The 18,072-nt window shown below is 42.9% G+C and overlaps 1 long non-coding RNA gene across 1 annotated transcript; it reads right to left on the reverse strand.

Moving 5' to 3' along the window:
- Window positions 1–2,411: 2,411 nt before the first annotated feature.
- Window positions 2,412–16,513, reverse strand: LOC311532612. Its single transcript, XR_014714414.1, has 3 exons — window positions 16,172–16,513; window positions 6,324–6,551; window positions 2,412–5,550 (listed from the first exon to the last, which is right to left on the reverse strand). It is a non-coding gene; the product is annotated as an uncharacterized lncRNA (long non-coding RNA).
- Between the last annotated feature and the right edge of the window lie 1,559 nt (window positions 16,514–18,072).

The raw sequence follows: 18,072 nt of genomic DNA on the forward strand, positions 1-18,072 counted from the left end.
TGCTGGCACCTGACCAAAATAACAAATGAGGAGGCAAGATACTTTCAAAGCTGGAGGGGGGAATGGAAGTTGTGCTGAATGGAATGTATATTCCTGTTTGTGTGTCTTTTTGTAAGTAGAGGGATTCTCTATGTTTTGAATCTGATTACCCTGGAAGGTATTTACCATCCTGATTTTACAGAGGTGATTCTTTTACTTTTTCTTTAATTAAAATTCTTCTTTTAAGAACCTGATAGCTTTTTCATTGTTCTTAAGATCCAAGGGTTTGGGTCTGTGTTCACCTATGCAAATTGGTGAGGATTTTTATCAAGCCTTCTCCAGAAAAGGCGGTGTAGTGCTTGGGGGGATATTTTTGGGGGGGAGACGTTTCCAGTGGACACTTCCCCTGTTATTTTTGTTAGACTCTTTGGTGGTGGCAGCATAAAGGTTCAAGGACAAAAGGTAAAAGTTTGTACCTTGGGGAAGTTTTAACCTAAGCTGGTAACAATAAGCTTAGGGGGTCTTTCATGCAGGTCCCCACATCTGTACCCTAGAGTTCAGTGTGGGGAAGGAACCTTGACACTGTCTAATAACCATTAATGGACCTATCCTCCATGTCTAGTTCTTTTTTTCTTTTTCTTTTTTTTTTAATTTTTGGGTCTTTCTTAGAGATCCAACCAAGATGAAGAGGGAAAGCTGGACAGATGGGAGCTCATGCTTCAACAAACCCTGGATATCAACATCTCTGGACTGGGCAATAACTGTCCACTTGCTCAATATCTGGCAGTCAACAGTTATTGCTTGTGCTCTCTGCTTCTTTTGTTTGATTGACTTATTGAGATTAGCAAATGATTTGACATGATATGTTTTTATGGGATCAAAGAGGTCTACCTCACCCCTTTGGAGCAGCCTGGTTACAGACTGCTTCATTTCTTGTGTGCCATTCTCTCTTATGCACAAACTTTCTGCAATTTCAGGTGGGGCCCCAGTAGATGTTGCAATGTACACAAGTGGCTGGCTGTTGTCTGGGCTTGATCCAGGTTCAATGCTAAAAGTATTTGCCATTCTTTCAGTCACAAATTTTTTAATAACTTCAACAGCAGTTTCATCTGCAACCCTGCGCTTTGTGGTAGCTTCTTTGTGGAGATCTGTGCTCAAGGATGCACTCTACACATTTATTTTGTCATAGCTGTTACAGCTGCCTTAAAATGTGCAGTCAGGAAATGCTTGGTCAGAGCCTTATCTTTTGTGTAAAGATGCTGATGCTTCACACAGTCCTTGTTGAGAAATTGCTCAATGGCTGTCATGTCGTACGCCACTGAAGGGTCTGGCAGTATGGTATACTGCTCCCTGACTATCAATTAGGGCATGTTATATTACACGGTTTCTCCTCTAGAAGTCTGGCTTCTGCTACATGTACATAACCCCGTCTAGCATAATTCACATAACCACACTGGAACATGGTACAAACAAGCTCAGACTGTCACGTGACTACAGACTTTTGCTTTAACTGAAGGCAAAAAATATACGGGAGAAAGCATAAAATATCACCTGCGGCTAAGTATTTCCCAAACACGCCTATTCTGAGCATTATCAATTGTGTTGAGGAGCTTTCTGCCAATTTTGGTGAAAATTAGACTATGTATCTTTGAGTTATAGTCTTTTTTGTGATTTTATGATTTTTTTCAGATTGGCTGCCCTATAACATTTAAACATTACATGACATATAAGAATTGCACCAGTTCCTGCATCTACATCCACCAGGTGATAATGACCACCAGCCTAACATGTTGTAGCAATACATTTTTTCTAGCTGATGGGTTGCCCTAACTCATTAATAAGACCCCTTTTTAAATCGGTCTGTTAGACTAATACTGCAGCCATCACAGGGGTGTCTGAAATTCATCCAGTAGCCTGGAACAGGAGTTCCCAGCATTTCATATTTGTAAATTCACTTTTAAAAACTGAAGACTGTCATTGCTTTCTGGTAATTATTGATATTACAGTAAGTGCCCCAAAAGTGCTAGGCCCTATATAGACGTATAGGAATACACCATCTGTGCTGTGAAAAGTTTGCAGTCTAAACAGGTATATCTGATATAATGGTAGCTTGTGTAAGAAACATTTTAGAAATGTAAATTCTGGACCAGCAACTTGTTTTGAGCCTGTTTCTTGCAGTGCTGCAACATGGTTGTATGTACTGTATATTATACAAAAGCAAAATTGTTTACATAAAGTATTCTAAATAGGTGAACTTGTTTTACACCTTTGAGATCAAGATTTTTATTTAAAAAAACTAGAAGAAATTAAATCAGCGAGCAAGAAAAGCAGAGCTTAATGAGAACTAAGGTAACTGGTAAGATATGGATGGTATCAAGTGTTTCCACATTAAAAGTATCTTTAGGTCTGGGCTGCCAACTTGCCAAATAAAGGTATTTACATCAGTCAGCATTATTATAAAGATACGGGTTACAAGAAATAAAAATTAGTATTTAATTTTATCAATACACATGAAATAGCCTTTAAAAGGAGTAGGGGAAGGAAACTGCTGCTGCTTTACCTTCAGGCCTTGCTACACTAACAAGTTTTGTTGCCAAAAACTGGCTTTTGGCGACAAAACAGCAAGAGCGTACACACTACAATGGGACTTTTGTTGCGAAAAATGCCCAGTTTTGGCGACAAAAAAAATCTTCCACCCCATGAGAGACTTTTGTCTTTTCCCCTCCCTTTATTGTCGACAAAGAGCCAGTGTAGACACTGCTGACTGTTTTGTCGACAGAACTGGCTTCCGCCAGTATCCCACAATGCCTGCCCTGATTGCTCTGCTCTGTATTTTGATCTCTGCTGCCCTGCAGGCATGCGGCCCTCCCCTTTCAAAGCTCCAGGAACTATCTGTGTGCTGCTCCGTTTGGGGAACATACAAAGAGCAAATAATTGGAATCCTCCTGTTCTGCCCTGCGCTAGGAACACAGCAGCAGGCAGACTGCTGTGCTGCTTTGCCCTTCCTCAGCACGGAGAGCTCACAGAGCTAGTCATGATGCTGCTCTTGGCAGCTGAGGAGGCTGTGGGAGAACTTGGAGAGAATCCCAAGATACGCAGCGGTCAGCTCTTCCTTCCCACAACACTGCTCTGTGGGATACATACCCACAGTGCATTGCTCACCCTGTCGATGACGTGTCTCCAGTGTGGACATGATCTGTCGACAGAGGGAGCAAGTGTGAACACCCTTTGGTGATTTTTGTTTTGTCGACTTTTGGGTGTCAACATAAGTTTTATCAACAAAATTTGGTAGTGTAGACAAGCCCTCAGAAATGCTGGTACATTCTGTATGTCTACACTTAAAATGCTAAAGCTGCACAGCTGCAGTGACAACACTACCTACGCCAATGGAAGGGGTCTGCCCGTCAGGGTAGGTAATCCACCTCCCTGACAGGCGGTAGTTAGGTCAATGGGAGAATTCTCCCATCGATCTAGCGCTGTCTACACCAGGGGTTAAATTGGTTTAAGCTACATAGTTCAAGGGTGTGGATTTTTCACACCCCTGAGCAACATAATTATACCAAACTAATTTCCTAGTGTACACCAGGCCCTAACACTGTCTACACCTAGGTCTACATCGGCATAGCTACGTCTCTCAGGATCGTGGATTTTTTACTCCTCTGAGAGATGCAGCTATGCAGATGTAAATTTTCAGTGTAGCCCAGGCCTCAGTTCCAAATTATGCACTCAAAAGAGCTGTAGAACTTAAACCGAACAATAAGGGGTATAGTACAATAAAGGGTGGAGAAAAGGAGGACAATCCATTATTGTAAAACACTACCTATTTCAGAAAAATCTTATAAAAACACAGCACATTTAAGTAACCTACGGCACGCACATTTCCAGTGGGCAAGTACTTCATCAAGTAATAGCACAAGTATGAACAACTGCCATGCTTTTATGTAATGGCATCAGGTTTCACTATGGGCTGCACTATTAGGCTGGCATATTCATTTAGCTTATGAGTCATGCATTGTGTAAACATCATAACAGAGATACCTACAAACTAACGAATTGTGAAAGAACTATAACATTTCCCACTTCAGGCTTCCACCAGAGTATCACAAAATAATGTAAATATCACAAAAGCTAGTTAGCAAAAGAGGAATTATACACTAGCCAGTAGTCAAGCCTTTGTCTTTTACAAGTCAGCCAGTAGCATTTCATAACTTTTATTTGAAACAACACCATTCACCATAATCATGCTGCAGAACACTAACAAGAAAAGGTAACATCTGAGATAGAAATTATCACTTTTATTTCAGAAACATGGCTTTTATGACCATCATCACTACAAACAATACACATCTGTGCCATGGAAATAGCAAATTTGAGGTCTTTCATAGATTTTTGCTATTCTTCAGAATCTGAGCTTTCTTGCAGAGGAGGGAACGGGGGGTGGGGATGGGGATGGGGTGGAAATAACAGTGTATATAGCCCTTTGTTTTCTAAAGACAGCTTTAAAAAACAACAACAACAAACCAGAAACATTGCCATCATGTCCAGTCTGCAGCCAAACAGAATGAAAGACTAGCACTGAGAAAAGAAGGGTGTTGTTCAGCTACAGACCTACAGCAACTTAAAAGACTAAGGCCACGTCTACACTACAAACTTTGGTTACCTCATATCATTGGTGTTGTCAGGAATCGTCTGCAGCAGAACCAGTCTCCGGGCAACATAAGGAATGCAGCTGGCATGCAGTAGGCTGCCCAGTGGCCACACTGCCTGATTGGTGGGAAGAGTCACCAGATCAACCCTTAAGACCAGCAGCAGCAGTATTTTGGCAGCTGCTCAAAGCATTCTCCCATGGCTGCGGTTACTCCTGCCCCTGCCTTGTGCCAAGCCTTGCCCCTCTCTTGCCTCACTCCAGGTGACTCAGTTCTGACCCTTGGCTCCAATTCCTAACTTCGGACTCCAGCTCTGGCATTTGGCCTCTGACTCCAGCTCTGACCCTGGGCTCCTATTGCCAGCTACCAACTCTTGCTCTAACCACTAGGCTTGATATTTCTGCCCATCTGCAGACTACAAATGTAGTCTGTTGTGGCTACAGGTACACCAGCCGTGGTTCTCATGGGTCAGTGCATGTGTGAAGCTGTGGTTTTCCTTGCTGTGTCCCCCTGTGGAGTGGTAAGGGTAGAGATGCAGCCCGGGATGCCACGTGGTATGTTGCGGGGGCGGGGGTACAGGGAGATACCATGGAGTTCTCCAAGGTCTGCAAAGGTGAGTCTGGGATATTTGGACCTGTTGGTAAACCAGAGTCTGCAGCATTTTAATTTGCTCCCTGAAGAGACCCATTAAGTCTTGGTGTATCTCCCCCTCTCCCTGCTGGCATTCCTGGGCTTTCTTCTCTCCACTTTTTCCCTCTCCATGCCATCAGCCCTCCAGGCCCTTTGTTCACAATCTGATGCAGCACCAGCTTGCAGGACCTCACTCAGTATATCCTCCCTAGTCCTCTTCTTTCTCCTCATCAGGGTCAAGTGATCTGTGGGTGTGGAGGGGGGACCCCGCAAGGCCCCATAACAGCAACAGCTCCTGATTAAAAAACAGATCTATCATTGGGTTTACAGTCACAACAGAGAACAGGTTAGTTTCAAAACTCCCTTCCCTTACTCCCATAAAACTTTTAATACAAGACATGCTTATTAACACTTCAGCTTTGGAGCACCTCCGCACATCACCACTCTCCAGCCCATCAGGGTGAGTATGGCCTGCTGGAAGGCAGGGAATTTAAGCTGTATGAAACAATAACATACTGGTCCCTATTCCATGGGTACACATACAGGGCACTGGCACTGAATATTGGCACTATTTTCCACAGGTAGTGGTGATTTTATCTGCTCTCTTACTCCCGAGGGTAACAAAAGGCACAGAGATGACAGCTGCTACTGGTGTCCTGAAGCTGCATGGGCCCGTATGTTGCTAGCTTGTTTACTACAACAGAGACAGCACAACTCATCACAGCATGGCATGAGAGAGTGTCTAACTGCAGGGGAAGAAATAAGGCACCCAATTCCTAGAAACCCTCAGGAGAGGACTGCAGAGTATTTCCATGAAAGTTGCATTGAGATCTCTCAGGAGGATGCAAGGGGCATCAATCGCCATGTATATAAACTGCTCTGCCCCCTCCAGCCTAGGCTAACAGGGGAATGAAAAGCAGATACCAACCCTACCTCTGTTTGTTATACTGCTACCTCTTCTCGTACGAGCAAAACAATGAAAAGTCGATACCTGTGTCTTGTTAACTTGGGGATGGGCCATTTTTACATTTAAAACACTGTAAGGGAAAAATACAGGCAAATACTAACCTGAGGTCCCTTCCCCTTCAACAGGCTAGTCCATGCTCAGCTGGCAGGACTGGCTAGACAGTGCAGGTGTCTCAGGCAGGTCCTGGCTCCTCGTGTCATCTCTCTCCTGCTCCTCCTCCTTCCCGTTCATGGCAGGGGCCTGTGGCTTGGGCTCTTCGGAGACATCCACAGTAGTGTGCAGGGTAGCGGTGGGGTCTCCGCCAAGTACAGCCTGCAGCTTGTCATGACCTATGAGGAAAGATTGAAAAAATTGGGTTTGTTTAGTCTGGAGAAGAGAAGACAGAGGGAACATGATAACAGTTTTCAAGTACGTAAAAGGTTGTTACAAGGATGAGGGAGAAAAGTTGTTTTTCTTAACCTCTGAGGATAGGACAAGAAGCAATGGGCTTAAATTGCAGCAAGGGAAATTTAGGTTGGACATTAGGAAAAACTTCCTGTCAGTGTGGTTAGGCACTGGAATAAATTGCCTAGGGAGCTTGTGGAATCTCCATCGTTGGAGATTTTTAAGAGCAGGTTAGACAAACACCTGTCAGGGATGGTCTAGATAACACTTCGTCCTTCCATGGGTGCAGGGAACTGGACTAGATGGCCTCTCGAGGTCCCTTCCAGTTCTATGATTCTATAAAAGCAGCAGGTCTGTGGCTCAGCACCAGTTTGATTGTTGGCCTCTGTGGCCTCATGGGATGCCTGCCGCAGTTCATTTGCTTTCATGCAACACTGCTGCTGAGCCTCATACTCCTTTGCTTGCATCCCCGGACAATCTTTTCATAGATGTTGACGCTTCTACGGCTTGCCCATAGCTGTGCCTGCACAGCCTTTTCTCCCCACAGGCCCAGGAGATCCAATATCTCCTGTCTACTCCAGGCAGGAGTGAGTCTAGTATGTAGAGCTGTTATGGTTGGTTGGCAGTTGCACACAAGGGAGAGCTGCTAGGTATGCATGCCAAGATGGGCAATCAGGAAAGGTATTTCAGAAATATGCAGTGGGCTTTAAAAGGGGAGATTGCTGCCAGTCTCCATGACCCCTGGACAGTGGTGTTTACAATTGTGACAGAAAGGTCAGTGTCCAGGGAATGGGGCACTTTGGGACAGCCACTAGAGGACTGTTAAAGTCGACACAGGTTGTACAGTGTCTTCACTCCCCCTGCATCAAGCTCAGTAAGTTACCACAGCTCCACACTTTGGGGAAGGTGATTTTACTGTGTCACCATTTCAGGGTGCTTATATCAGCCAGACACAAACTGGAATGTAGACACATATGCACAGATAGGTTGACACAAGGAGACTTATTTTGGCCTAACTTTGTAATGTAGACCAGGCCTCACAGCGTTAACAGTTTCACAACATATCACATAAATTCAGCAAAAGCATTTGTCCAGTGTAGCTAGATGTACCTGGTATGCTGGCTGACGTTTCACACCTTTGAATGAATGTTTCTTAGAAAGTTACTGACGGATCACCTTCATTTTTTATTTTTAAGCAGTGGAAGTACTTAAACAACTAGATGGGATCCAGGCTGTCCTGTTCTCCTCTGTAGGAAAAGGGGCAGAATGAAACTAAGGGCTTGTTTGCATGGCGGGGTAATGCACTGTGTGAGGGTGTGGTTTCTAAAGCAGGGGTTCTCAACCTTTTTCTTTCTGAGGCCCCCCTCAACATGCTATAAAAACTCCAGGGCCTTGTGGGAAAGTGCAGGGAACTTGGGGCTCCGGGACGGGCCCTCAGGCATAGGTATAGTTTGACTTCTATTTTGGGGGGGGGGGCAGGGACCAGCAGGAATTGAGCCAGCTCCACACAGCAGGGTCCAGGAAGGCAGTGCCACCTCCACCCCCTGACTCGCCTCAGCAGGCCACCCAGCCTGTCTGGGTTGTGTGTGGTGGGAGCTCAGCTCAAACAATTTGAAAACTGCTCAGGGTGCAGGCACAGGGTAGCTAGGGGCTATGTGCAGGCACAAGGGTAGCTCAGGCAGGGGGTATCTAGGGGCTGTGTGCAGGCAGGGGGGTAGCTCAGGATGCAAGGAGGGCATAGTGAGGGACTGTGTGCATCCAAGGGATAGCTCAGGATGTAGAAAAGGGGGTAGCTAGGGGCTGTGTGCAGGCAGGGGGGTAGCTCTGGGTGCAGGGAGGGGGTAGCTAGAGGCTAGAGGGGGATGCGCCAGGCGGCAGCGCTCCCAACCCAGGTGCTCCGGGCAGCGTAGCCAGCCCCAGTGTTCCCAGCCACCCTGCCTCCCTGAGGGAGGCGGGGCCGCCAGTCCGGTGCTCCTGGCAGCGTGGCACCAGCACCAGTTGCCCTGCCTCCCGCAACCAGCTTGAGCCGGCAAAGCACTGGAATGCAGGGGGGTGCCTGGCCTGGGGGCAGAGCATGGGCAGGGCCATGCTAGGTTGGTTAGGAAGGCACAGACTATGCCTGTCTATGATACCCGCCGCCCATGCCTACTGTAGAAGATGGCGAGACTCACTGCCAAAACAGAAACCTCAATATCTGCATTAAAAAAACCAACTGTATCCTGTCACAGCAGAGTCTTTGGGAAATAAATCTTCCTCTGAGGATACTGATTCCTTCAATAAAAAAACTTCCACATCATTCTGTGAACTGCAGCAAACCAGTCTTGTCTTTCTGAGACCTTCTTGATGCATTATAACAGAAATAATAAAGGTCAAGTACATTTTCTTTGCTTTTCAGCTCACTGAAGTCACTTTGATCTTCTTCCTGGGACAATGTAATGGCAGAAACTCACCTTCTCATCCTTTCAGAGGTGCAGTTTTGATAATGAGGGGCCCCAATTTTGCCCCACATACTTGAGACTGTGTTAGGAGCAATGATGGTTCAGCTGGAGAATTCTGAGCAAGGACAACTATCTCAAAATACCTGCTCCAAGCAGGCTTTGACCACAATTTCTGAAGCGGTATTGAATATATAGTTTGTCCTTTTCTACAGTTTGACATAAAATTGTGTTTAATGCCAGTTCAGCTACACCCATAGCTGGCACCAATTTTCAGCAACAAGTAATTTTGCTAGGTTTAGGAGTATTCTACTGCAGGCCTTTAAAATAATCTAAAGTCAATTATGTTATATCTGGTTCCACTGCATTTACAGACAAGCATTTTATACTGATTTTGGTAGGAAGCTGTCATTAAAATCACATCAGAAAATCTACGTGTAAAACTGAAGTATTTCATTCCCCCCCACCCCAGACTGGAGTGCTATTCTGTGACCATTTATTAAAAACTATTTTAAATCTGATAAACCCAACTGGGGAGAGAAACTCATTTTCAAAGCGACTTGGCTGTATTCATGGCAGTTTACTCGCAATCTGAAAGCCTCTCTCCTTTAGACTACCATCTTTAAATTATAAGCTTTTTACATGTAAGAAAGGGGGTATTTGTGAAACCAAGTTGACAATTTCCTCTTAAAATAAGAGTCTAAAGTTAAGGGTATTTTAACCAACAAGTGGAAGTGAGTACTAGTCTCTCTAAGGTTCTGATTGTGCAAACACTTGCACACCTGCTTAACAGTATTCACATGAGTAATATCATTGAAGTCAATGGGACTATAGACACAAGTAAAGCTAAGTATCTGCATAAACATTTGATGAATTGGAGCCCACATTTACAAAGAGACTGGAAAGAAATGCAAAGGATGTTAATGTATTAAAATTACAAATACTCCTTATTCAACAGTAGAATTCTCAGAGAAACTTCTACTACTTTCAAGATTTTTCGTGTTTAAGATACAGAAACATGCATGTGTCCACAAATATATTTTTATATACATAACTGACCCAATGTTCTAGTGACAAAGCAGACTGCTACCACACAGGGTTCCAAATCTGGGCGCCCCATTGCACAGGTTAACAGGCAACAGTAGCAACCCTACCTCAACCCTTCTGAAAGGAGTTCATTCTCTTTACTCTTAAGTAAGCCCCTATTTGACTGATGCTCAGAGCACTCAACCTGGGTTGGCAAGACAGAAAATTCCCACAATGCAGGGGGCTGGGAGGGGGAGTTAAAGTGTGAATGGAAGCAAAGGAAAGTAAAATAGTTAAAGTACCTGATTAAACACTGTGTTTTAAATAAGAAGACTTAGTAATAGAAGAGTAAAATAACATGTATTTGTACAGATTTAAACTAGGTACAGTACCCACATAGTTTAATGGCAATATTTGCAGCGTAAAAGCAAAAGCAAAGAGGAGTCCTTGTGGCACCTTAGAGACTAACACATTTATTTGGGCATAAGCTTTGGTGGGCTAAAACCCACTTCATCAGATGCATTACCAAGTGGGGGGTCAGTGCTAATGAGCCAATTCAATTAAGATGGAAGTGGCCTATTCTCAACAGTTTACAAGAAGGAGTGAATACCAAGGGCGGAAAAATCACTTTTGTAGTGCTAATGAGGCCAATGTAATCAAGGTGGCCCATTTCAACCAGCTGACAAGAAGGTGTAAGTATCAGCAGGGGGAAAGTTTTTGTAGTGACCCATCCACTCCCGGTCTTTATTCAGGCCTAATTTGATGGTGTCCAGTTTGCAAATTAATTCCAGTTCCGCAGTTTCTCATTGAGTCTGTTTTTGAAGTTTTTTCAAAGTTTTTTTGTTGAAGAATTGAATTGGAACCTTAATTGAATTAGCTCGTTAGCACTGACCCCCTCTTCCCCATTCTGTTGCATATGATGTCTTGTTCTATGACTCATGATACTTTGACTGAAGTATTTCACAGGGTGCACTACTCTTTTCACCCAAATGCAGAGAGTCCGAGTCAGGCCCTGTACACACCTAAGCACTTGCACAGCGAAAATAGCTGTAAAAATGAAACCTTTTTGATGCTACAGATCTGCATCAGGAGTATAATCAGAATATTTTAGTGCCAAAAGTAAGTTTGTAATTTTTTTCTCCTTGCTGTTAACCTGCAGGGCAAGCACAGCTAAGCACAGCAATGGTCACATAAACACCACCCTATACCAGAAACCTACTGACCATACTTACCTACATGTCTCCAGCTTTCACCAGACCACATCATATGACCCATTGTCTACAGCCAAGCTATTAGATACAACTGTATTTGCTCCAATCCCTCAGACAGAGACAAATACCTACAGGATCTCTATCAAGCATTCTTAAAACTACAATATCTGCCTGGTTAAGTGAAGAAACAGATTGACAGAGCCAGAAGGGTACCCAGAAGTCACCTACTACTAGATAGGCCCAACAAGGAAAGTAACAGAACACCACTAGCCATCACCTACAGCCCCCAACTAAAACCTCTCCAGCGCATCATCAAGGATCTACAACCTATCCTGAAGGATGATCCCTCACTCTCACAGACCTTGGGAGACAGGCCAGTCCTTACCTACAGACAGCCCCCCAACCTGAAGCAAATACTCACCAGCAACCACACACCACACAAAAAAAACCAATAACCCAGGAACCAATCCCTGCAACAAACCCCATTGCCAACTCTATCCACATATCTATTCAAGGGACATCATCATAGGACCTAACCACACCAGCCACACCATCAGGGGCTCATTCACCTGCACATCTACCAATGTGATATATGCCATCTTGTGCCAGCAATGCTCCTCTGCCGTGTACATTGGCCAAACCGGACAGTCTCTACGCAAAAGAATAAATAGACACAAATCAGATGTCAAGAATTATAATTTTTTTCGCAGGAGTGGGTGGGTGAAATTCTGTGGCCTGCGCTGTGCAGGAGGTCAGACTAGATGATCATAATGGTCCCTTCTGACCTTAGTATCTATGAACATTCAAAAACCAGTAGGAGAACACTTCAAACTCCCTGGTCATTCAATAACAGACCTAAAAGTGGCAATTCTTCAACAAAAAAACTTCAAAAACAGGCTCCAATGTGAAACTGCAGAACTATAATTAATTTGCAAACTGGACACCAGCAAATTAGGCCTGAATAAAGACTGGGTCATTGCAAAACCTAAAACTAATTTCCCCCATACTAATTTTCCCCTGCTGTTACTCACACCTTCTTGTCAACTGTTTGAAATCAGCCACTCTCATTACCATTACAAAAGTGATATTTCCTCCCTAGGTATCCTACCGCTAATTGAATTGTCTCGTTAGACTGACCTCCCACTTGGTAAGGCAACTCCCATCCTTTCATGTGCCGTGTATTTATACCTGCTCCTGTATTTTCACCTCCATGCATCTGATGAAGTGGGTTTTAGCCCATGAAAGCTTATGCCCCAATAAATGTGTTAGTCTATAAGGTGCACAAAGGACTCCTCGTTGTTTTCATCAAATCAAGATTACTATTATGTAAATATAGTTTCACTGGATGTACAGAAAATTCCACACATAACGCATGACCCTCATTCAACTTTAAAAGAATAGACCCAATAGTATTATCTGAAAATTTAAGGATCCTGTTAAGCACAAACCCTGTCTGGCTTCCATGTCACAGAAAGATGCAGAAGCAGATTTTTTCTCAGGGCTTCTGCAGCTTTCCAAGTTATGGAAACTTTATGTTCATTTTTTTAAAAACAGAATTGAGTCCTAATGACTCAGAAAGACAGATGCATAAGAGCTGCTGCAGTAAAGCAAAAATATTAGCACCGAACAGAGAAATGAAATAAGCTGATAGGAAAACACTGAATAGACTTACCAAAAAGCAGAACTGTCTCCTTACAAAAAGACAATAAACTCCATCTCTTTCAAAAAGTGTGATGGCTTGAAGTGTCGCAGAACTAATTTTCTAATGCTATAGTTTCCTCCCCAAATGTTCAGCAACTATGCATTCTACTGACAGAATGTGAGTGGCACTTCATTTGAAGAATAGTTGGTGTTTGACTAACCAGCACAAAGCCCAAAAAGTCACACTAATTTATGTTAAACTTTAATATGCTAAAAAACATAATAAATCTAATGAGGATCTAGTATTTATCTGAACTGACCAAGGACCTCTGGGTTGTGTTCTGACTGTTTCACAAGTGAAGACTTTTCTTTGCTTGATAACTTCAGCTCATCATTCTGTGGCACAGGCTCCTCCGAATGGTAGAGTCAATGAATTGCAACTAGGGAAACAGGTTTCAGAGTAGCAGCCGTGTTAGTCTGTATCCGCAAAAAGAAAAGGAGTACTTGTGGCTCCTTAGAGACTAACCAATTTATTAAACAGCTCATCATACAGCTCATCTAAAGAAAACAGAACCGGAAGTAAAAACGGCTGATCTGTTTTTAACTATGTTTGTACTTTAAAAACCGCTAAGTATTTCAAAAAAAGAAAAGGAGTACTTGTGGCACCTTAGAGACTAACCAATTTATTTGAGCATAAGCGAAGTGAGCTGTAGCTCACGAAAGCTTATGCTCAAATAAATTGGTTAGTCTCTAAGGTGCCACAAGTCCTCCTTTTCTTTTTGCGAATACAGACTAACACGGCTGTTACTCTGAAACCTAAGTATTTCAAATAGGTCTTTATTACTTTATAAGAACATTTTAAATCTTATACAAGGAAACTTTTTAATCTTGCTTGATAAAGTGGTTCCAAATTATTTTGTCAGTTAAAACTGGTGGTTGCTTAATGCGATTTTGGCCAGAAAATAAAATTTAGCACACTTTCACTTTTGCTGCCTTTCAGTACTACTAAGAAAAAACTTAGCATTGGAGGGAGTGGGTTTAATCACTGCACATTGAGAGGAGGTTTTCAATGAGCTATCCACAATGACACTCATATCTTTTTCATGAGTGATTACAGTTAATTTAAAACTCAGAAATATATCTAAGTAGTTCAAAGTCATTTCTTGCAACTAACTTTACCTTCCATTTGTCAATACTGAATTACATCTACCATCATGTTGCCCATTCACCTGATTTATTAGGTCCCTTTGGAGTTCCTCACAATCTTCACTAATCTTGAAAAACATAAATAATCTTTCTCACCTATAAATTTAGACTCCTTACTTTCATTTACAGATCATTTATTAATGCATTAAAACCAGCCCCAGAGCAGATTTTTAGGAACCCTAATATTAGCCGCTCACAATACTGAAAATTGACCATTTATTGATACTCTGTTTTCTTTCTCTTACCAGTTACTAATCTGTGGAAAAACTTTACCTCCAAACCCATGACTTCTTAGTTTTCCTAATAGCATCTTGTTAGGAACTTTTTCAAAAGCTCATGGAAAGTCCAAATAAATTATGTCTTCTCCTTCTTCCACTATTTTGTTGACATTGTCAAAAAAAAAATCTAGTAGACTAGAGAGATTTTCTTTTACAGAGCCATGCTGGTATGTCCTTTTTGAAAATCTAATTATTTCTTCAACCAATTTCTCTTTTACTGAAGTATGGATCATGGGTCTGTAAGTGCCAGGATCACTCCTAGTGACTTTTGGAAATCGTATGGCATATAGAAGGGTGCAAGTAAGCTGGTATGGGCCAGTACAGTGTACCGGTAAAAAGTGGCCACCGGTATCAGCCCGTAGTCAGCTGTACTGTGGCCGCACTTTAAGGACCCTGTTTCATGTGCTGCCATGGCAGCGCTTTAACATCGTTGTCCCTTTTGCCCCCCTCCCTGGGCGGCCGACTGGGTGGGGGCAAAAGGAGCAGCTGCCCTGGGGCCGGCGATTTAAAAGGCCCTTTAAATTCCTGCTGGAGCCCTGGAAGACGTGGGCCAGGCAGCGCAGATGGGCTAGCTGGGGGATGCTGACCGGAGCCGGCCCCCGTATCGGTAAGTGTTGAATGTTACTTTCACCCCTGGGCATATACAATATTTACTAGCTTCCAATCTTTTGGTATAGTAGCTGATTTTAATGAGATTTCATATTTTTGTTAGCTGCTCAGCCAATTAATTCCTCAGAATTCTCAGATTAATACCATCAGGTCCTAGTGACTTGTTGATCTTTATTACTTTATTCTTGCACCTAATTTTTGACACCTCAGTCTGACAGCGCCTAATCTGTATTTCTTAAAAAGATTATTAATCTCCCCAACATCCTTTGCAATGAAAACCCAATACAAAGAAATCATTTAGTTTCTTTTCAATATCCTTATTCTCACTGTGAAGGAGTGGACTCACTGCTGCAGTGCCTCCTGATGGCCAGAGGTGGTGTAGCAATTCTGTCCCCTTCCAACAGCACCCCATTCTGATGGCTGCTCTGATCTTCCAGTGGTCTACCTTCCTATGAGTTGGCCCTCTGGCCAGGTCACAATTTAATCCGCTCTTCTCAGGGTAACAAGAATTCCAATGAAACAATGTCTAATACCTTCTATCAGATCTTTGGCCATGACTCTGGGCCTCACGGTCCTGACTCCCTTTTCTGAGGGCTGCCATCCTTGTGCCCTTCTCCAGCCTCACACCACCATACCACTGCTGGTAGGGAAACCCGGGCCCTCTCACTACAACCAGGTTTCAGTCCAGTGACCCTGTAACCAGCAGCAAAGGTATGCTCAGTCCAACTCCTTGCTGCTGCTTCCCTGGGTTTCTTCCTACTCAGCCTCTCAATCCTTCCCCTCACAGCCTCTCTAAGCTCTCTCTTCTCTCAGGGTTGGGACTCTCAAGACCCTCCCCTGGAATTGGCTAACAAAATCCCAGCATAAAAGTATAAACAAAAGCCCACTTCTGACTTCCTTGGGCCTGCCTTTACATCCCTCTCACTTAAATGCCTCTCAGGCTCCCTCCCTAGGAATCCAGCTCCTGCTCTTTTGCCATGTGTTGGAATTATTAATAATATTTGAAATTACTAACACTAATTTAACCATAAATTCCTTTATTAAATCCCAGTGTACTTATATAGTTGCTCCTAACATGCCTAAGAAGCCTCAGTAATAAGCAATTTACTACATCCGAACAATAACAAAATATTTATAAGCATTTGATCAAGATACTTACAAACAGGCTAATCCCAGGGATGCTTAGACCCATGTTGATTGACTCCAACGTGGTCAGGCAGGTATTAGCAATGAACTCTAACAGAGTTTACTTTTTATAACTATCAAGAAGCAAGTGATGTCATTGCCAAGTACTGATGTCAGCTACAAACCAATTTGAGACAGTTCACCCTTATTTCCAGTCTTCATCCAGATAAGATTTACAACCTCCTTTCTTCCCAAGGCCTTTCCTTCCCTCCTTCTCACTAGCCAAGTTTTTCCATTGCACTTGAATTCACACAGAAGATAACAGTGGTATGTGGGGTGGGAAGGTCCATGGCTCATTTTAAGACACATTCTCTTTGTCTTATTTAAAACCATCTTCAGACACCCCTATTGGTCAGAGGCCTTCTTTTTAGAAACTTTCCCTTATCTCATTAGTTATTCTTTGATCCAGACAACCTCCCTACTTCATTCCTTCTGGCTTTAGAACTTCTTATTTTCAAGGCCTTCCTTCTACCTGCTAGTCAAGGCCTTTCTTTATAACACATATTTCCTTAGGATAAATATGAAATTAAAGAATTAGAGTTATCCTACTTTCCCCACCTTAAAACCCTACATACTACATCAGGCTTACTACATTAAGCATTTTAACATATTTTTTTTGATTTTGCAACATTTTGTACAACTACTAAACTTGACAATACAAAATCAAAATTACAATGATCACAATTGTATTGACAACCACCAAAGCTTTGAATGACCATTTTAACCGCAGATATAATCCCATGCATATTCCCATCAGGAGGGCTAGTTAACTCCTGAATTCCCTCTTCCTGCCTCTTCAGCTTTTAAGATCCAGGGTCAAGGGGAAAATACTAGGCCCCACCTTCAGTACTGCTTTTGCAGCCTCCTCCTGTAATCTGAATTCAGCCTGTAATTCAGTTACATTACAGAAAAATGGGCATGGGATATAAAGTCTTTCCATTTATCACTACAGTGAATTTTAGTGTGAAATACAATCAGAATAAGAGTCTTTGGATCCATACCAAAAATGGTTACTTCTAGCCACCACACAATATTTACCATTTCCAGCATAAGCAGTTTTTACTTCACCAGTTCCCTAGCATCTCAACCAGACTGTGCAGTTTGGAGACTGCTCCCCCAAAGTGAACCTGCAGCCAGCAACTCAGTCTGTAAAACATTACACCTGCACATGTAGGTGTCCCTCAGGTGCGAGCAACAGGACAAATCCGGGGTTTTCCAGACCTTGTAATTATCTTGCCTCTGTATTTGAAGAGGAAAAACAAACTGTTTTCAAACCTTATGAGTTGCAGTGTCTTCCAGTACTCCCACTGGTAGAGCTTTAACAATGATTTGAATGACACGGTGTTCTGTAATTACTGGGATTGACAGCATGAGTGGGATAAGGAGTTCCATATCCTTTTCACAGTTTACCCCATGGTATTGGACCCTTGTGAGGTTTTTTTTTGTTTTACACCAATCAATATTCTCTTTGCCATACCAAGTTTTCAGTTTCTCTGTAGTGATAAAAGAGGGCAATTTATCTTGCTCTGAATCAGAGAGAGTGGCTTTGATTTTGTCTGCTGCATACCTTCCATACACAGCACATCATGGCCCAGGCTATTGTCCCTCTTTGATGAGCCTCATTGGTCTGGTTGATTATTTCATTCACTTTAGGCTGTACTTTCTTAAACAAATTAACTATTTCATGAGTATTAGATACATTCAAAAGTTCTTGATTAATGGAGTTCATTGCTTTGCTCGTATATTGGACTTAGTATGTCCATAGCCAGCTTGTGCAGGAAGACTCATTCATGTCCCACATGGTCTTAATCACCACCTGGTTTCAGAGTGATGCTCCGTCTCCAAACCACATTGCCACATCACTGGAGAACAGGG

The sequence above is a fragment of the Lepidochelys olivacea genome (genome assembly GCF_965140295.1).
Source record: "Lepidochelys olivacea isolate rLepOli2 genome assembly, chromosome: 1".
NCBI classification, from domain to species: Eukaryota; Metazoa; Chordata; order Testudines; family Cheloniidae; genus Lepidochelys; species Lepidochelys olivacea.